At 37.8% G+C, this 22,151-nt stretch overlaps 1 protein-coding gene across 4 annotated transcripts in view; it reads left to right on the top strand.

Annotated features, from left to right (window-relative positions):
* lpin1a (lipin 1a) overlaps positions 1-22,151 on the top strand; it is a 110,266-nt gene that overhangs the window by 8,988 nt on the left and 79,127 nt on the right. Inside the window, exon 1 of one of the 4 annotated variants that reach the window (XM_064341011.1) lies at positions 20,053-20,277. The exons of the other annotated variants lie outside the window; for them this stretch is intronic. The gene's annotated coding sequence lies outside the window, so the exon portion shown is untranslated. Of the gene's footprint in view, positions 1-20,052; positions 20,278-22,151 lie in introns of those variants that run through there. 4 annotated transcript variants of the gene reach the window in all.

The following is a 22,151-nucleotide window of genomic DNA, read 5'->3' as shown; positions in this document are numbered from 1 at the left end:
AGTAGGCTACAAGAAAAATGAGGAGAAATTATGAAATTGAGTAATTGAAAAAATATGTTGTTAGCTGAATTGACATGTAGGTGAAGTCTGACATGATCATGGACTATAGTGCAAAGAAAATTAAGTGACCATGAGTGAGAGAGGTTTCCTCATTGAATGGTATATAAAACAGATGGTATTACTAGTTACATGTTAAATTAGTTGTTGAAGCAATGTGTGAAATAGTGCAGCGGAACTGTAGTATAAATATACTTTTCTGACGTTCAGTACTAGTAGTTACAATTATGAATGAGTCATGTTTTAAAATGTAATGTTTTAATGGGGTGTTGCAGACAGTTCATACTTAGTAATTGTTTGTATGTGGCAGATAGAGAACAGGGCAAGGTAACATGAATGTAGAAATGTGGCGTTTGCTGATAAGAACGTTTTCTACAGTGAAGAAATGTAGTTAGTAGAAACGCCACAGTGGTCAGCTGGTGTAACTTCTTAAGAAAATCAAGCATTTATCGTCATGGAATGCATGGCTGGCCGTGAGTGACTTTTGGTAAACATGTGCATTGAAGATTGTGATATTTTGATAAGTGCAAAAGCAATAGTTCAAAAGCAATAGCCAATTATTAGTTAGTGTAAGAAAGTTTAAGTTTGCTAGTTTAAGATACAAAAATATCTGACCCTGAGGGCGAGGTAGGAGTCAATCCTTCAACCTTGCGCTTTACAATCATTTACTTTTGCAGTGCGTCACCCTCAAGTAGCTGTCTAAATGTGTGAATTTTTTTGGTCAAATGTGTCCGTGGTTTTAAAGACGATGACAGGTCAGTAAGCACAGCTGAGCTACGGTTGTATGCATATGGCCTGGCGATATGGAGGTTAACTGAACGTGTAGATGGTATGCCATAATGCAGTCTTTACGGTGGGTAAATGTGGTGCAAAAACAAGAGTAGAGAAATAAAAGACAATTATTAGTGAGCAAATAAGCATGTATAAGAAATTTGGTTCAGGTGAGGCTTGAACCTGAGACTCAAGAATCTGTAGAATGTGACATTTCCACTGAGCCACGAACTGACTAGCTGTAATGACTGGCAATTTTCTTGGGTAAAAAGATATGTCCATTTTGTGAGCGTATCTGATATTTTTATTGGTTGGTGTTGGTGAAGGATTGGCTTGTGTATATAAAATGACCAATGGGGAGAGATATTCTTTGTGGGCTGGGAGGCAGGAAAAAGAAGAAGAAAGAGAAAACGCAAAATCTCCTTAGTTTGGGGCTTTATTGTGTGGACATGTGAAGTTGTTTATGAATTCTGTCTGTTGTAATGGGGTCAGAATGTACATAAATTCATGCTTTTAAGGGCTGAGAGTTTGTGGCTGTTGCAGTTATTTTTGTGGGGAAACCTGAAAAGTACCAAACTCTCTGTGCTGTATAGGTATGGGACATGCCCCGCCAAGGCGTAACTTGGCTGTATGGCATACCTCCCATCCCAATCTAGACTTCAGGTTACCCAGAAAAAAATTGCCAGCACTGCTTGGTGGGTCTGCAGTCTTTTCTGCACTCGCTATTGCTCTACAGCTCACATAACAGCAGCTGGTTAGTAAGTGCGGAGTGAAACTATAGTCGACTGTCCAACAGTAAGACTAAAGTTGAGGGTGTTCACATCCTTATAGTCCTAGTTTATAAGGATCAAAGTATTGAACCACTGGCTGCCGAATATGCTCAAACCATAATACTACCTCCACCATGTTTCACAGATGAGGGGGTTCTTTGGATCCTTTCTTTCTCCACACTTTCTTCTTGCCTGTTTCCATCACTTTGGTACAGGTTTATACTTGTCCATAAGACTTCTGTTACAGAACTCTACAGTTTTTTTAATGTAGTTTTATTTTAACAAACTAACTTTGTCTACAGTCTGTGTGTAATACCAATGCATTTTTACCTTTTTAAGCCAGAACATAGTCTATTCTGGCTACCTGACTGGTCAGCTTGCTTGTAAACATAAGTGAGTCAAGCTGTTATTAATTAGCTAGTAACGGTTACTGAGACAAATATTGGTTTGCAAGTTCGCTAGATTTAGTTTTGTTAGTTTTGGATGGGGAAGGTCAGGCTGCAGGCAGATCATGTAGTGACGTTGGAAATGAACAAAAAAGCTTCTTGTTTTTTTTTTTTTTTTTTACCAGAACTACAAATTAATTTGTTCAGTCAAATCACCAGGGATGGTATGAACGATGCTTTATGAGAACAGAGTTCTGTTCTAGCAAGTAACTGACAATTGCTCCAAAAAAGTAGGCCTATCATTGTTTGAAGCACCATGTATTGACCAGCACAGCTGCCAATGTTGGCCAATACAGTCAAATTAGATTTTTAATACTTAAAGTTAATCAAGTAAAATTAAATAAACTTGGGACAAGTTAACTTGATTATAACTTACGCTAAGAATGTGTGTAATGTGTAATCCTCAACACATTTCGGCAGTCATCCTTAACACGTTCTGCAAGTTATCCTATACCAGGTCCACTAGTTATGCTCTACACCCCGTCTCCGATACTCTCTGCTGGGTGTCCTCGACACCTTCTGCAAGTTATCCTCGATAGGTACCCCCAGCTTGTTTTCAGCAGACTTTTGATTTAATTGGTACTTAAGATGAACAATTGCACTCAAGCCCAGGTGAATTTGTGTTAATGCTGTCACCAAAAGTTTGCCATGAATTACAAAAGGAAGAAAAAAAGCTAATCGGAAATGTTCTCTTTGGACAGGTACCACTGTCAAATAAAAGTAGTCTTAAAAATGTAATTTTGTAATAAAACCTTTTATTATAAAATAATAATGAAATTGAATGCAGCAATGTTGTTGTGAAAAGTAGTATGCATTTATTCATATGATTGTTTAAATCATAAATTAATATTTATTCATTTTATTTTGGCAAAAATGGGATTCCATAGAATAAAGCTTAAATAAAATCCACTAAAAAATATTACAAGTGCAACCAGAGCTCACTTAAAGCAGTCTAACCCAAAGCTCAAGCTTTTGAATAAGCTACACTCAGCATAAAGACTTTCTAAATAGATTATTGCAACTTTAAGCATAAACAAACAATTATCAACAAGGGAATACCCATTTCCTTTTTCTGTATCATCTTTATCAATAAATTAGCCTAACCCTCTTGTGACAGTCAGACCATTGAGAGAAACCAGCTGAAACAGCATGCGGTCATAGGAATAATTGAATAATGTCATTGTTTGTTGCGAGAAACAAAGCTTGGTGTATTATCAGTACATGTTCTTTTTCATTGTGAGTATACTAAAGGTCGGGGTATTATTAATCATAAGCCAGGTTTTAATCTCTGAAAAAGCCCTGATTTGTTTAATCTGTATCTGTACAAATTGTAGTGGCCATGTAATCCAATTGGAGCCACTTTATTCTCATTGCATAGCATCAGTCATTTTTAAATTTAATTTATTTTTTCATTTCTGAAAAAGCTTTGTTCATTTTTCTGTGTGGTTGTCAGGCTGTGTTTAACTGCAGTTACATGTCAGTGGGATCAGGTAGTCTTTTTCCTGAAAGGACCTTTAGGCCAATTGTTTTGTAAACTTAATCCACCACTGGTCAAATTTTTCCAACACATGACCCTGGGATTGACTGTTCCAAAGGCCCTCATTGGTTGAGGCATCCCATCCCAGATAACACCCACCCCTTAACTGAAAGAACAGGGGCACATTCTTGACCTGGATTGCTGTTTGCCTGTCAAGATGATGCAACTGATCAGTTGCTGAACTGATGTTGCTGAATTCAAACTATTTCTCTGCTAAAGTACTGAGAGATGTTTCGCATTCTATAATTTGTCTCAAAGAGATCTGAACTTACTAAGAAATAACAAAGTATAAAGTCAACCATGAAAATCCTCACAGCTTAATTACAGAAAAGTTTATTAAAAGAATAAAATTAAAAGCAAGGAAATAAAATAAAAATAACTGCAAAACTTACTATAAGACATTGTTCTACAGTGCTGTATATAAGTAATACCCTAATCAACAGGGGAACACAAAGTGTGACTATCTCTCACTGTCTTGATGCATAACAGCAACACCAACCATAGTAATTGGTTGCACTAAAATCACTTCTTTCTGCATCTACTGTATAAAGAGTATTTATCAAGAGAAGTGTGGCAGTGGCCAAATCACACCACAACATTTGAGCTGTACAAATTTTATGTTTATATGTCTATTTATATTAATTAATTAATGCAGACGGCCAGTCTTCCAAAGTGAAGATGATCACACATGGGGCTGAACAGAAAGGTCCACACTGCCACTCTCATGACTATAACTTTCACATTTGCAGTTTTGTGCATTAACACACTATCAGGCCACTTTATTAGGTACACATACCTATTACCAGCTAGCACTCCCTTGTGTCTTCAAACAGCCAGAATTCAACAAGGTGCTGGAAACACTCATAAGGGATTTTGGAAAATTCGGACTCAATGGCATGCATTTCCTATAGATTTTTTTATTACCACATATTTATGCTATGAACCTCCCATTCAACCTCATCCAAAAGGTGCTTTCTTTGATGCTGGCCATTGGAGTAAACTGAAGTCACTGTCATGGTTGTGGAACAGCCTGATATGATGTGTGCTTTGTGCATTATAATTCTAATGTTCTAATGTTTGCTCAAACAAAAGTCTAAACCTCTTCACCATGTGTGGATGCTTTATATACTGAGTTGCAGCCACATGATTCACTGTTTGGAGGAGCAGGCTATTTGCGTTAATGAGCAGGTGTACATAATAAGGTGACTAGTGAGTGTATTTTCCATATAGTGCATGCAATTTCACAGCATTTATACACAACATTTATAGAAAATTGGATAAAAGTTGCATATTTTCATTTACAATATAATTTCAGATGTATTGAAAATACATTATGTTCCACTTTTGTCTTTATATTTAAAATGTATGACTTGTTTATAAGTAAGAATCTGTATTAGGGCTGGACATATTATGATTTTCTCTATGCAATGACAGGCTGATTTGTCTTTGCAATTACGTGAGAACTCTTTTTTTTGGCCGTCTGAAGCCAGTTTAAACAGTAAACGGTAAATGGACTGCATTTATATAGCGCTTTTATCCAAAGCGCTTTACAATCGGTCTTACCTCCTGAGCTATGTCGCCCCTTGTGCAGTTTCACTGCAACAGGCTCACTTAAAAGCATCTCTGGCTTTACCTCACTCTACGCACTAGGACATGTTAGTTTTTTTTAGTAATGTGTCTCATTGAAAGTTTTCAGAGTTATAATTTGTTTAAGTCCCCACACCCATCCTGTGTCCGTCTGGGTGTTGAGTACCCCTTTTCAAATGCAAGCTCTCCCCCGAGACTTAACCGGGACAGCCCAGAGGGGTTTATTCCACTTATATACAACGGGTTACCAACAATGATTATATATGGTTACTTTTGTATTTTTTTTTTTTTTTTTATCGATTTAATCACCTGGAATTGAAATATTCTTCTGCAGCAGTTTGGGCTTATTTTACCGTTGTCAAGCAAAACTGCCGTTGGTAGTTGAACTTGGACCATTGTTATGCAACAAATAGGATATAACAGGCCAATAGTCAGATTGTAACTGTTTTATATATCCTCTCAAACACATTCATTATGTTTTTATGCGAACATTCGCTTTCATGTCTTGACATCCGAAGCGATCGAATGCATTCACATTTATATGTATAACTGGCAACAACAGCAGAAAACATGCACACGTTGTAAACAATTTGCTGTTTGATTACTTTCTTATCGTCAATTCCATATCGCAAATCGCAAAATGACAAGAATAGAACTCGGACTTGCGTGAAAATTTAAATTAGTAGTGGTACAGCCACCGTTTGCTTTCCTTCGAAGTTACTGCTAGCCGAGCAGCGAAGTGTGCCCTCCAGATGCGAACCATGCACCATAAATTAGTCCATAGTCTTCCTGGTCTTTTTGTGGAATTGAAGAATGGCAGAGTAAAATTACCGCAGTCTGAAAAACCTAAAGGGACGATTACTAGAATTAACCTGTTATTTTACCCTGACAAAAAGTGCGGAAGGTGATTTCCAGTTTGCTTTTACTGTATCACCAATGTGAATTACGCAGAACTACCGCATACCTCACATAACTGTATCAAACGTTTTGAGTCAATTACAACGGGCTAACAAAGAAAATCCGGAAGAAAATATTCAGCAACCGAATTAATCCGTTTGAATGTTTTGGTACATAATATGCTGTCCCAGCACAAATGCTTTTTATGTAAAAAAAATCTAAAACGAATACTAAAGCAAGAAAAGAACAGAAGAGCACACGTTATAATTCCAAGACGTTGGCAGGCTATAACCAAAACTAGGCTACTGCGCCGAATAACATACAAGTTTGATTTGAAATTATTATGAAAATAAATTGGTTTGCGGCTGCATATTTTTAAACATGGCGGCTGAAAACAAACACAAAAAAATGCTGCAAGTACTCGACCAATCAGAAATGTTCAGCGCTGCAAGCTCCACCCAAAAGGTTCCTGTACTTTCGGAAAGTACTACCCCCCGAACAGGAACTTTTTGGGGGGTAAAATAAAGCCCCCGGAACTAAATTTAGACCCTAGTTCCTGCGGTGGAAACGCGGCTTTAGGTGCCGAGAGCCATTGGAAAAGCAACCCTGGGTGAATAGAAATTATAATATGTGAAAAGTCACAGATGGCCAGGGACAGGAACCAGGGAAGGAGTGAATTATCACATTGATGTGACCTTTCCTCCTGGCCAGACACCATTTGTTTAGAGATTGTACTTAAGATGTGCCATTTCGCAATGATAGTGGTGTTAGACTCGAGACGCTCGTAACCACGCAGACCAGTAACCACACATTAAAGAGCTAAACTGTCTTTCACCATCAAATTCGCTTAAGTCTATGTATTTCCTGAACGCAACTGGAAGCAACAAGCAGCGAACAGAATTTTGATTAAAGAAAAACAGAAGCATTCTTCAGACAGGAATAAGTAAATCAGCACCCCACAGCTATCTGTCGTTCCAGGAATCATCAGCACTTTTGTATCCCAGAATAGGTAAATAAACATTTTATTTACCTATTCTGGGAAATGAAGACATAAAAATTGAATATAGCTGCAAGCAGAGATGTAGGGGGCTAAGCAACTTGGTGAGCCACTGAGCAATGACTGCAATTTGTACCTTTCTGATATTTCTTGAAAAATATGTGCAACAATTTAGTTGCCTTCACTTGTGTTGCTGGGGGGCACTGCATGCTGCAATGAGATAGGGATTTAAACAGGATGCGCAATGTACAGTTGTTTGTTCCTCCCACCCTGGCACCAGCCCATTTGTCCATCTGGAGTAAAAGTGCCCCTTGGAGTTGCTGATTTTTTTTTATCCCACTGCCTGGTATTGCCCATCCTTGCCATCCATGGTTAGGCCATGTATATCACTGAATGCATGCACAGTGGGGAGTTTATGGCCTGCTTGCAAATACTTTGAATTGACTGACAATAAAAACAGATTTGTGTTTGAAAACTACAACTATATTTCCCTAAATTTCGGCTGTTTCATCACCAAAAGTACTACCTGCTGAAAACACACAAAGCACAGAGCACATAGCACTGCAGTTCTAATACTTCAGAAGCGTTTCAGAAATAAACATTATTAGTAGAAGTACCACTTCATGCCAGACTACATTGTAATGATGAACATGATTGGGAGGTGAACATGAAAGTGCACTTTCTGGGAATTGAGATGTTTTTTCCATGAAAGTGAAAGTGAAACTGACAAATTCACACTATTCTAATATGTTACGTGTTGTTTTTGAGGTTTGTGTAATGAAATACAAACATTACTATGTATACATTCCCCTACGATATTGACGATTATAACTATAGGAATATAGTAGTTGTATGCATAGTTATTTATAAATATATTTATTTTTGTTTTATCTCATAGTTATAAGGTGAGCACCATAATTCATTGGACAGTGACAATTTTTTGTTATTTTGGTTCTGTACTCTAGCACATTGAGTTTGAAAGAATACAATGACAATGAGGTTGAAGTGCAGCTGTCAGACTGTCAGCTTTAATTTGAGGGTATTTTCATACATATCGGATGAACTGTCTAGAAATTATAGAACCTTTTGTACATAGTCCCCTCCATTTTCGGGCATCAAAAAATATTGGGTAGTTTAACATAATGTAGAATAAAGAATAAAAACTGTAATCTCGCCTTTCTGTTCTTCAGGCTTATCAGTGATTTGCATCTTGTAGTGTACCCTCTGTAGTCCGGTTGGTGTAGTCTTCTATGTATGGTAGACTTTGACACATCTACACCTGCATCCAGGAGAGTGTTTTTGATCTGTTGTGCTGTTGTCAGGGGGGTTTTCATCACCATAGAGTAATTATCCAGTCATCCGTAACAGTGGTCTTCCTCGGTCTGCCGGGTCTTTTGACATAATTGAGTTCACCAGTGTTTTTTTTCTTGTTAATGATGAACCAAACTGTTGACTTGGGCATGTCCAGGTTTTTTGCAATGTTCCTGATTGATTGATTTTAATTTCTGAGCCTTATGACGGCCAGCTTAATTTGCATCGACACTGCTGTCTTCCTCATGTTGTCACACCCCAACAACAATCTCCAAAGGCAATTGCAAAGTGTAGAATCAAGACTAGACATCAACAGCTCTCTTCTGCATTCACTACGACACAAATTAATACACCTGCCTAACGAAACACATCTGTGAAGCCAATTCAACAAACACTTGTAGTACCTTAAATTGGGGGGACCATGTACAAAAGGTGCTGTCATTTCTAAACGGTTCATCCAATATGGATGAAAATACCCTTATATTAAAGTTGACAGTCTGTACTTCAACCTCATTGTCATTGTATCCTTTCAAACTCAAAGTGCTAGAGTACAGAACCAAAATAACAAAGAATTTGTCACTGTCCAATGAATGGTGCTCACTGTATATAATGTAGATTTAAATTTAGTTATGTATGTTTTAATTGGTTCCAGTGTCATCAAAATAAAACAAAACAGTTTTATTTAACCATTTCTGTTCTCAGAGCATATTTCTGCCAGGTACTCTGCTGATATTTCAGTACATTATAAATCAATGGTACATGTTATTGACATGGCTCTATGATGTGGTTAGTCCATACAACCTATTCTTGCAAAGTAAGATGATGTACCTGAGCTGATACTTTTGGTTTTGGAGATATACTGAAGTGAATAAATTTTTTTACTAAGCGAAAATACTTTTTTCCCTCCTAAAATGGGGCCTGCCAACTAATTCATATCATATCCAGGCCTATGATATGGATTAAAATGGATTGCAAGGGGATTATTCATTTAACAAACCTATTTAATCTGTAAAAAACCAAGGGTTGCGGAAAAAAAAGTCAAAATTACCATAGGGCTCATTAACACACAATTTGCTGTAAATTATCCAGAATTTGATGACAAATGGGCAAACATTTTAGCAGAAGTATGTGAATGTTATTTTAAAAATTAATAATGGCAGAAAATATCCTATTATTTGTTCAAAATTTAATTCATATACAGTACTGTGCAAAAGTCTTAGGCACCCTAGATTTTAAAATATAGTCTAATATATAGTATATATTTGGTTTTAGATTTTATTTTTTGTTTTCTGCATTAGTGTGTCAGTAGAAAAGAGCAAACTTGAGATTTCCAAACATGAATTTTCCAAAAAATGTCATTTTACAGATACATTTTTGTATTTTGTTAAATAAAGTAATATTTTAAGTAATAGACTACTTTTCAGATAAAAACTTGATCAAGGGTCTCCTGGGATTACCTGGAGAGCCAGAAGCAAGCGAAACAGCCAACATCTGCAGAAGAACTGTGGCAAGTTCTCCAAAATGCTTGGAACAACCCACCAGCCGATTTTCTTATAAAACTGCAGGACAGTGTACCAAGAGAATTTATGTAGTTTTAAAGGCGAAGGGTGGTCGCACCAAACATTGATTTTTTAAAGTTTTTAACTATTTACTGCTCTTTATATTATATTCTTTTTTGATATTTATAACCTTTCATTTCATTATTTTTGAAAGCATCTTGGCTGTACAGCATTTTTTTTTACAGGTGCCTAAGACTGTACTGTATGTCAAATGGGATGGCTGTAATATTGAAATTTTGCAGGTAGCACTACAGTGTCAATTGCATCCATGTTATGCATAATACACTGGCAGCCATTTTGAACATGCTAGCCAAATTTTATTTTTTGAGTTTTTGAGCATGGGAAAGGGGTGAAAATACAACAAGAGGTGGAAGAAACATAAGAAAAAGAAAAAGGGACCAGAAGAAAAAGAAGAAATATTGTTGCAAAGCAGCAATTCCAGGGTCCAAGCAGCTAGTACAACATGACGTGGCAATCAGCTATGACTATGATAGTTAAACAGAGTTCATCTTTTGAACATTGAAACTTTTCCTTTGTAATTTAATTAGGTAGTTTAACAAAGTGTTCTTGTTCCAAATCTTATCTTAATCAGATGTATGCCTTATGAGAAGTAAGTTTTTAAAGTGCAATTACACCCTAGATTTTTTTAGCTGTAATCGTGTTTGTCAGCCTACTTAATAATGAAACTATTTAATTCATGCTGTTACTTAAACATTTCTGAAATAATATCATTTTAGCATAAAAAAGAAATGGTTAAAAACATCATAGTGTTGCCCTCTAATGTTTGAACACTCTACTCTGGCCCTGCCCCAATCGTGATATCTGAGTACCTCTTTGGAGATACTACGTCACGTAGATGTCAATCAAGATATCTAATTGGAAAATTGTTTCTGGCCACAGATTTTTCCATTTACTTTTTAATACAACAGAACACTGTCAATACCTGATTGGATAGTTTGGTTTCAGGCTAATGCTTCTGAAACCAGTGAAACATGGCAGCCTGTTCATAAACTCTCTTATATTCCACCTTGGCAGTTCACTAAAATATGTTTCTTAGAACATTTTACAGTAGATGAGAAATAGGCCATAGGCCACTATACCAATTCAGCAAGTTTCATATGTCTCACCCATGTGGTTAGGCCAAAACTGGGGACAGAAGAAAATGTCATTTCCAAAATTAGAGATAGACCATCTATAGGCTAAGAATGACCACATTGTATGTCCTTCCGCCAAATCCTATTGAGATCACGTGTCGGGTTTCATTATAATCAGACATTGCATTCAGGAGTTATAGGTCCTTATGTGAAATTGTGCCACGCTTTTATATTTCAGCCATTTTGCTTGTCCAATCAACTTTTTTTTTCATAACTTTTCAGAGCTTTGACTAGAGTCAATTTAAGCAAGAATTTTCCAGATCAATCAAACAGTCTAGAAGGAGATGTTGTTTAAATGTTTGGAAAAAAATTCTAGAAGGTGGAAAATCTTGTCAGACACAAATGAAAATGCATAGCACCATCTACTGCACCTTGAGCCAAGGAATGAAAATTGTTTTAATTCAAGATCAAACCATTCAAGGGTTATGGGCAAAAATGTACAAATGGTTGCAACAGTGCCACCTATGGACGAATCAGGGTAAGTCCAATAATCGGAGTAGTCTGATGAAAGGATTCATGGTACCTCAAGTGGTAGCTATAGGAGCTATAAGCCTTGGGTAAAAATAATCTGAACAAAAATAAGAGGGTTACAGCACTTTGTGCTTGGACCCCTAATAATAATAATAATAATAATAATAATAATAATAAATATAGCTGCAAGCACACACAGTCAATATTACATCACTTAACTCTTTGAACCTGGAGGACACCTATTGGCGTCTTTAATCTCCATTGAATAACTCCCATATTTCTGAACGTAGGATCATTTTCACATTTTCCCCAACAATAGCGCAAACTATTAACTGATTGGAACCAATTTGCACCTGCTTCCTTGATTTCACATGCCATAGACATGTATCCAGTTTTATGATTTTGCAGTCAGAAGTTATTAGCATTTTTGTGATAAACCACACATGCACCAAGGTTTATTGGCTGTTTATTCATCAGTATTTTAATGTATCAAAATACTGGATACAGTTTTTTTTTAAATTAGTCTAAAGAGGAGGTATACCAAATTTAGTAGAAACTGGTAGATTTTGTGGGACAAGTAGCATTTTAAAGGCAGACTATGCAGGATTTTTTACTAAAAATATTATAAAATAACCATGCTAAGGCATATCTATGATGCACTGGAAATCAACATGTATGTCTTTACTTAGTTTTGTCGACTTTGTGCACCTTTTACCTGTACTTGTTATTCAAAAATGTGTTCGCAATATTTCTGGGCGTGGCACTCTTTTCTGTGTGGGGAGGGGTGGGCGTGGCTAAAGAGCCTGTGGTTAGGGATCAGATTCCAGAAGTGATTGTTGTGTGTTAGCTGCTGCAATGATGGATGCTAAGAACCCTAGATACAGCAAAGCAAAAAGACAAGCTGACAGGGCTAGTTCAATAACTAGAGTCAACCTTGGAATTGCTTTTCCTTGGTGGCGTCAGCTGAAGTTTGCCAAGAGGATGAAAAGTGACACGAAGTTGTCAAAAGTAAATTAAACATCCAGTCAGAACTAGCGGCTTAATAGCCTACTAGTTCAGTAATTGTGTATCATTTTCTGGAGCCTACATGGGTAGCAATAATTGATGTACTAAAAGTTGTAAAGAAGTTCAAGCATAATTCATCCGTAGTTACTACATAAGAAAAGTTAAGTGACACCAGCCATGTTCTTGTGTTAATGAAACTGCCTGCACAGTCGAAGATGTTATTATTGTTAAATCATTGAAAATGCATGGAAATAGGACAACCTTATTCCTGAACTCCCCTCAGTGCCAGAAGAACATCAGACAACCCAAAAATACACCACAGTTTAAGTAAGCTTCATGTATTCATGTATTGGTCATGTGTTTATGAAGTTACCAATATGTCATTGTCCACTCCTAAATCTTTTGGAACTGCTCAGGTGTCTGAGCCATTTGTACTGGTCGGGATGGATCTTGCGGGAAACTGACAGGAATTCCAAGAGGCAATATGTACATATGATTGACTGAAATACAAAGTGAGCCTAGGCATATCCACTAAAGTCTAAGCAAGCGGAGGATATAGCATAATGCATTGTGGATTTTGTCAATAGGATTGGGGCTCTTAAAATAATTCTTACTGTCTGAGGAGGGAATTTGGGAATAAGGTGCTTTCCTATTATCCTACTACTTGAACAGCCAGTTTTACACTGAAGAGAACGTTGAGAAGATGGACCCAATAAAGTTTTATAAGCACACTAATATAGCATACTTTCTTAAAATAAGAAGGTCTACTTGATTCACTTTTGGACATGTATACACATCAGGGAAATATACTTAAGCTTACACTTGAATTTCTTTGCAACCTGTAGTACACCAAGTATTCTCAAGTAGGCTGCAGAAATGATACTAAAATACTTAACTAGTAGTAGCCTAAGTCACTAGTGCTCAGTGGATGTTTAAGTTACTTTTAGTGTTATTAACTAACACGAGTGCCAGTTTAGTCCCAAAGTTGTTAAAGCCAGACTAGTGGGTCTATATTTAACAATAAAGGGGAATTTCACTTTATAACACTTCTGCTTCTCATGACTGATATTGTCCTTCTAATGAATGTGTCGCCCTTAATTTTTCGATTAGCTATTTCATTATGTTAATATTTTATGCTGTTTTGTTGTTTTCCTTTACAAATGCAGGACGTGGACCCAGGCAGTTTAGTGTTGAACCCAAGGATGCATATCATTGCGCGACTTCTGATGTGGGCGTACCTGCAGACAATAACATTAGGTTGGTCGTAGAAATAGTGTTGTATGACTACTAGCTAGCAAAACCGAAAATGTTTGAGGATGAAGGAGATGTTTTTGATCATGGGATCATTGTACCCTATCAATTCGAGCCGGAATACACAGAAGAAGAGCTGGCTAATTTGCAGGCTGATCGTACTAGAGCGAGTCAGGAGCGGGCCGAGATGGAGGAACCACAGGCTATTCCCAGGACAAATGGAAACTGGTGGTAGACATCCTATGTATCACAGACAGATGCGATAGCGTTAGCCAGCCCGCTTAGTACCTAGTACCTACCTCGAGCGGTTCGACCAACGATGGGAAAACGGTGGGTACAGCTCCAGGCTTCAGACGGTCGCCTTGGTAGTTGGTTGCTTGAAAGTGGTCGCTGCATACCCTTACCCTACGGTCACATGGGGCGACACAGGAGGGAGATAAACCATTGTCGCTTGTCGTTTTTGGGCATTCTTGGCTTGTGGTTACCAGGTTACAGAACTAAAGAAGTAGGCTAGATACGATTACACATTTGTATCAGCAACATCTGTCACGCTGCCTTCACTTCCATTGATAGTCGCCGTGTCGCATCACTGGGTATTTGCATAAAACAGACCTCTAGTCTATTTTCGCCCCGCCTACTTCGCTTTGCAACGGCCGCTTGTCTCTTGTTGCTGTAAATCGCCAACTCTCATTGAAAATGAACGGTCGCCGGTCGCTTGTCTCTCGCCTATGTCGCCCCGTGTGACCACGGGGTTAGTCCTCATTTGCGAACTTCTTCGGCTGTTATGTTGGGGCATCTGATTACATCCAGCCATGTCTGGCGCAAAGTTGCATTGCGTGGAAAACTATGAAAATGTGCTTTCAAGCCAAGTTTAACGGGGCATTATAACAACTGGGTACAATGCACCTCATTATTACACCAATATCGCATCAAACGAAAGCTAGCAGACATTAGTTTGTTCAATTTCAACACTAAGTTAACGGAATGGTTTGCTTCGCTTCTTCTTGATTTTGCTGCGAAACGAAATCAATGAAGAAGAAAAAAACGAAAACCGTACTACTATGTGGACTTGCGCTAAAAAATAACACGGATACGACAATGGTTTGGAAAAGAAGGAAATACATTTATTGGTTGTGATAATGAATTTTTAAACAGGCTAAGTGAAATAGTAATTTTCATAATATGGTGAATTATATTATATGCTTCTAACAAGACGAAATGATAATTCTGCAACATAGAGGTTAGCAGTACTACCATTTTACAAAGGTTAATACCTGTTATTGGGACACGCTACTCTATGTTATGTAGTTAGTTTGTTAAATTAGTCTCATAAAATAAAGTTTTAATAACGTAAAACTCCAAGGTCAGGGAATTTGCTATTCCCGACCAACATACGCACAACAAACAAAACACAACAAAAAACAGCAGTAAAATAACCTAATCTGCCTTGCAGAAGGCCCTTTTAGATCTCAAACTTAAAAAGACAGATTTTATTGAGCTACAGATGTGCACACTCAATGGTGCCCATATTTAGTCTCACACTATAAATATCTGGGTATCTGGATTGATGTAAACCTGACTTTTAAGACTTATATTGATAAATTAATTTAAAAACTACAAGTGAGACTTGGTTTCCTTTGCAGAAATAAATTTTCTTTTTCATTTGACAGTAGAAGGAGGATTGTTAAGGCAACATTCCTTCCAGTATTTGATTATGGAGATATAATATATAAACATACTGCTGCTTCCACCTTAAAGCCTTTAGACTCCATCTATCCTTCAGCCCTACGTTATATCACTGGAGATAGGTACTATACTCACCATTGTGTGCACAGAGAAGAGAACAACATTGGGTCCTGTTTTTAAATAAAGCACTTCCCCAAAAGCTACCTCCTTATATTTTTATCTCTTATTGAATGGAGAGTGAGTCTATCAGATTTGTTCTCAGGACTGGTCTCCAGGTGCCGCAGGTCTATTTTGAACTGGGTAAAACTGTATTTGGATATAGTGCTCCTCATGGCTTGAATGACTTGCAGTGCACAAAAATTTAACTGTTATCAGGCTTTTAGTTCAAAGAACACCATCCCAACTGTGAAGCATGGGGGGCGCATCATCATGTTGTCGGCGTGTTTTGCTGGAAAAGTAGTCTGGACGAACGCATGTACTTTCTGGGGCAAAAGGAAGGAGCCTCTGCTGCTGGGAGCGGCAGTTTCCCTATTGGTTAACCCCCCCCCCCGCCGTCCGACACTCCGTCTGTTCCGTGTGTGCTGCAATCTAAGTCCCAACTGAAACACACCAGTGAAACGGACAAGGCTATCGAGCTAAATTATCTGCTATGATCAGAATTATGGACAAATTCGAAGAACATTTTAATTCTGTTATAATCACACTATATCACACTTGCCGAATACATGGCGTGACTTCGTTGAAGGACCTTCAGCGCCTTATGTTTGGATTTGCTTTTATCGAACAGAGATGTACTTGCTTGCTTGCCTACCGGATTTGGCAAAAGTTTAATTTTTCAAGCGTGGCCTATGCTTTGTAGTCTGCTATCAAATACCCAGAAAAATGGGCAGAATAAGCAATGGTTTTGATTGTTTGCCCGCTACAATCAATACAATCATTTTCCCCAAATAGTGATGCGGGTCCGTGGAAAAGTTGGCCTCCGGTAATGTCTTCCGGAGCACGTTTCAGACCATGTCTGGCCAAAACACTCTGATTGGTTGGGAAAATATAACTATCCCGGGAAGGTTGCCTCCTTCGTTTATGCCTAGAACGTCAAGGCTTTGTTGAATGAAGTGAAAAAAGAGACGGGCTCGCGAGGCTACTGGAAAATTGACTGGTGCACTTCAGAAAATAGATGGCACCATGAGGAAGGAGGATTATCTAGAAATACTGAAATATTTTTCCAACTACTAGAAGCTTCCCAGTAGTACCAAGATGATTGGACCACAGAGAGTTTGTCTAATGCATGCTAAAATCCAATTTGCTGATGGTGGCCACGGTCTGTCCTTTAACCAAGACACTGTCTAAAAAGTGATTTGGTCATTCGGTTCATGAGTTATGGGCATTTTCACATTTTGTCCATGCAGTAGCACCACCCATTGATGAAATTTTGCATGCAGCCTGGGTGTGACATGGTCAAAGTATTTGTCAAGTTTCATGATGATCAGATATATTGCATCCAAAAGTTGTGAGCATTTTTGTGATAAACCACTCCCACATAACTTTTAAATCGCTCCTTATTCATCCATTTTTTAACTTCTGAATGGAATTGTGATGGAGCTTGGTCTAAAGAGACAAGAGTGACTAGCACTGTGCTAATGTGTCGGATCCAGTAAAGCAAGGGGAAACCACATAGCTAGCCAGTTCTTTTAGTCTAAGATTAGGTACCTTATTGTCTTTGCAATCTGTTTGCTAGATAATTACAGCTGGAGTGACAAACCTTACCTTTTTAGTAGGATCTTTGTCCAGTAGGATCTGAGTTAGCTAGCATGTTATGTCTTGCTAGCTAACTCAGCTAGCTGTCTAATTTGATATGGCCAGCTAGCACTAACAATGAACAATGAAATTCCCTGTCAAAATTTGTTTTGTGTTTTAAAATTTTTTCTAATTGGTCTGGCTTTGCTCAAAAAATAGCTAGGTAATATCAGTGTGTGTTTCATTCATTTTATGAATAAGACTAAGAGCGTGCTTGCTGTTGACTAAGTAGCTAGCAAGTCTAACATTAGTTAATATTGCATCTATTTAGCAAGGGATCTAACTTAGCCATTCTAGCTGGATAAATGGATGGTGTTTAAATACCCACTAACATGTTAGCTACGGTTTTCGATCGTATTGCTACACATAAGATTTAAATGGACATTTTTAATTGTTGTTAGTGTTAGCCTAGTTATAGGCTCATCATGAGAATAGCTAAGTTATGTCCCAGAATACAACTGCTTCTGTCACTTCTGTATTGTTATCCTGTCCCTGTTTTTACCAAGTTGAAAAGATGACATCTTGAAGTGTTTGTTTCTGGAAATCATAGCTATACCTATCTGTCATGGTTGAGTTTTGTGTAATGAAGGAGCATGGCTTTGTGAAGAACAAGCATGAAAGTTTCTTATGTGTGGTTGATTACTCGTGGAAAGTACTGTGGTGGGTTGCGTGGTGTTAAATGGTATAGTATTGAATGTGGGCTTATAGACACAGTATGTTTGGGAGGGATATATCACAAAACTATGGTGCAATGTACATGTGTAATTCAGTGTAGTGTTATAGAAAATATGATTTAAATATTTGATACACTACCATACAATCTAATACTTGTTTTAGGATGTGTAGCAAGTCGAGTGCTACCGCTCGTTTGAGAGAGGAGACAGACACGTTAATTCTTTCAGGACGCGACTGCGTCTTGTTTTTATTTTCGGCCGCCACGCGGCTTTCTGGTTACAATACACAATAACCGAGGGTTTGTTTCTCAATTCACTGCTGACAGCCCGTCAGCTCTCCTTCCTTCTCCCGTTCTCCCTCTTCTCTCTCTGTCGAGCAGGTTTTAAACGTCCAGGCTCACTGTCGAGGTAATCAGCACATTGTCAATCAATCACACAATTAACCCTCCGTGCTGATTAATAAACCCCAACAGCCGTGGCGCAGAGTTCCGAGAGCCGCCCCGCCCCCTCTCTCTCTGCAGCCAACGCAAAACCACGCCCACCCTACCACAGGATGTTTTTAATTTCATGTGGTAATTTCCAGTGAAGGTTGCATGCATAATAAAACGTATTAATTAAACCTCCTGGTGTAAAAAACTTAATTTATCACAAATTAATCACAAAAAACTATGTTTAATGTGAAATGTTTGCATTTGCCAAAAGCCTCAAAAGACAGGAAAGAAAATTGATCAGCCCCAACACTAACATCAACCTGCCCTCCTTCAAGGTGTATCAGCACAGACCTTTGACAACTGCTACTTTTCTTTCTAATTTCCAAATGATAAAATGATGAAAATCTATAGGACTGTTGTTTAAAAACTATTTTAAAACTTCACGGTGGTTTAGATGATTAATCTGATTGTCGTAAATGCGAAGTTATAAAATAAAACACTTTATTACATAGGTCTTTCATACAATATTAATTTTATAAATGGATTAAATATATTTTAATATTATAATTCAAGTGAAAATTTCAAATCAAGCCAAAAATACCAGCAACAGGTTAAAAGACAGGTTTTTATGGATCCCTTTAATTTTTTTTCAACATTTAATCTTCTATTCAATCCATATGCCAGGATTCAGAGGCATTGGATTGTGGATGAGATACCTTAGGGATGACATTTCCTCTTAGAAGGCTATTCTAAAATGAAAGGTAATTTGTATTTATACACGTAGGAGAATACGACAAGAGACTATCAAAGTGACTGGCCAGATTTTACTGTGGGACTAGTAGTCTAGATTAGTCTTAATTTTCTTTTTCATTGCTGTCATGGTGAAATAAATCATACTATTTCTGGTTGTGGAACACTGAGCTTGTTCGAAATATAGTAATCTCTTTGACTATGAATAGTCAAGAAAACAGCCTATGTGTTAGAGATAAATGTGTAGTTGGATATGCATTTCATAGGCTGCTGGTGCTTAAATTAGGGACGCAAACGCATCAGGGGTCAGTGAGGTGACAAAACACGAATACTTGTTTCAAACTATAAAGTTTTAAAATATTACAAATTGCAAGCATATTTCTGGTAATTTTTAAATTAAATATATATCATAAAATAAACCGTTTAGATTTGAAAACCCCACACTTCCTCAGCGCATTGACACGTAGTAATTTCGAGAGGTATACGGGTTATGGAATGTATTCTGCAGACATCGAACGTCACCAGCGGAGCGCAGCGATTCGTCAGTTCAGTCACCTCACAGCACCAGTCTACCCAAGGCTTTCTTTCAAATTTTGTACATGGATGGTAATCAGGTTTCACCTTACTCATGTTACAGTTCCTGAGACTCCAAGTCTGGAAAGTATATCTACCTCCGCCCCTTCTGAAATAATAACGCTCAAAATAATAAAAAGTCACCAACATTACTACAGTTACAGTTATCAAAAACTGATGCAGTAGCACATAATATTAATGTTATGTTTCATACATCGTGGTCTATTTTATTTGCATTTAAAATAGGAAGTGTTTCATTGTATTCTGTTAGTGGTAAATTTGCATCTACCTTCTGATTGGGCGGCTGGGTGGCGTTTACTGCATGTGATGTCACATTGAAGCGGAGTTATGAGGGTCAGTCAGTAGAAAGCATTTTTAGCAGGCTTCAAGTATCAGATTCGGTCAGATGATGGGTTGCGTAAAATGCATAAACCCTATCTGCAAAACACTAGCTATTTAATTAGCTACCACCGCGCAATGTTTTGGTTTCGGAATTGAGTGAAAATCGCGCTACACCCTTGTCGCAGTATATGCACTGCTGCGAGACTGTGAAGAGGTACGTAATTGCCTATGTTGATGCAATAATTTATAGAATATTTCTGCTGCTAAGGAGCTAACTGCGCAAGTGTTGATCACCCATATGTAACTTAGGAATCATAATCGTAAATATGTATGTAGCTGGAGTAATATGTATATGTGTGTGTGTGTGTGTGCTATTGGTGAAATGCTCGAAAATGAGAATAAAAGTGAGCTGCTGCAAGCTAGCTACCAAGCTACCAATTTTCAATAGCTGTCATTGTTGCTGGGAAATATGGAGACCCCGAGTATAACCATCCTCCCTCAGTCATAAAATAGCTGGTTATTGTTCTGCTTTCCTTTAGATTAAGAGCGACGGTAATGTCAGAATGGCAAAAGCAGAAATGGCTTACTTTCTCATGGAATCGTTTTATGGAATTCGGATTGGCTTCTAAAACCTCACAATCAGACACATTTGCTCCTAATCGATGCTGCAGAGAAAGACCACACATTTAAGTCTATTTAAATCGAAGTAATATTGTAATCATGCCTTAGTGCGCTGGATATGCCTTTGAGTAAAGATGCTTAGGCAACGATGTTTTCATTTCGGATACATGTTTACGAATCTCCCCTCTGCTGTCAGTGCCGGCGCACTGTGCCGGTGCGTGAGTATGCTGCTGTACGGTAGACTCTGCAAGAGCAGTACTGATAATAGTGGGCAGTCAAAAATGTATCACTGTCAGACATTCGTCCTCTGTAACCGAACAGGCAAGACGAGAACAATAACAAAGATAGGGTATTATGATATTACCTTATTTGCAAGAATCCATGATTCATGGTCTCTCATCGTATGCCGGTCTCGCATGGTATGCCTGGGTAGTGTTGGTCTGTGCTAGGCTATAATGTCTTCGAGATTATAAATTTACATTGGTAACACATTGGAAGGTATGAAGACGTCCTCAGTTTACCAGTGATAAAAGTGTTTTCCTTATGATAAAGTTAGTTCCTTAGTGTGTGTATTTCCATTTTCGCAGTCTATTGGAATTTGGTAGATAAAATGTATCACCTGTAACCACTCATCACTCTGTCTAATGAGGTGATGTATTGCCTAAGCAAGTAAGCAACACCAGCGTGTCACAATCAGTTATGATGGACTAATTTCAAAATTACAAAATTTTGTTTAATTAAACATTTAATTAAAATCTAAAATATGCATACTTATATTAGATATATTATAGTGATGCTCTCTGCTATTGATGTACACTATAGATTAAGGATGCAACTTGTTTTTACCCATACTTCCTGCACAAATTAAGGTTCTTTGAGTTCTGTTACCCAGACGAACTTCACAAAACCTTGCGTTAGTGAAAAGTCAACCCTGGCACTGTGATTCAGCTGGACAGGGCATCTTTTAATGACATCATTTGAACTATTTGACTGTCAGCATTAGGTAGGAGATTAATTTCATTGTTCATTTTAAATTGTTTGTTTGATTGATCTATATTTATTACACAGACATTTATTTTGGTAAAAGCAGTGGTGACCTTATTTGTCTGAAACTGTAGTACATGACACACGTTTAACCAGCATCCACTTGTACATGGTCACAACTGTGTTGCCACACCAGTCATGTATGTTTGGAGGGCTCATTAAGGCCATACGGTTGATCGGGCACTCTGAGGGACAGGAAAACTAAGCATGTTGGGAAAATGGCAAGTTGATTTCTTTTAACCATTGTCAATACATAGCTGCTGCACTCCTATATCCCAGTTGTAAAGCTTATCGACTGTGCCAGTGTGTGCCCAATAACGTTACATAATCAACTGCTACTCTAGTGGTAGACCGGTTATTTTTATTTCTCTTTTTAAAACAGTGACTTGGAAACTGGTTGTTTAGGTTTATTGCCTTATAAAG

Source organism: Anguilla rostrata, chromosome 6 (assembly GCF_018555375.3).
Source record: "Anguilla rostrata isolate EN2019 chromosome 6, ASM1855537v3, whole genome shotgun sequence".
Taxonomy (NCBI): Eukaryota; Metazoa; Chordata; class Actinopteri; order Anguilliformes; family Anguillidae; genus Anguilla; species Anguilla rostrata.
Note: the sequence above shows the minus strand (reverse complement) of the source record. Positions and strands in the feature narration are given on the sequence as shown.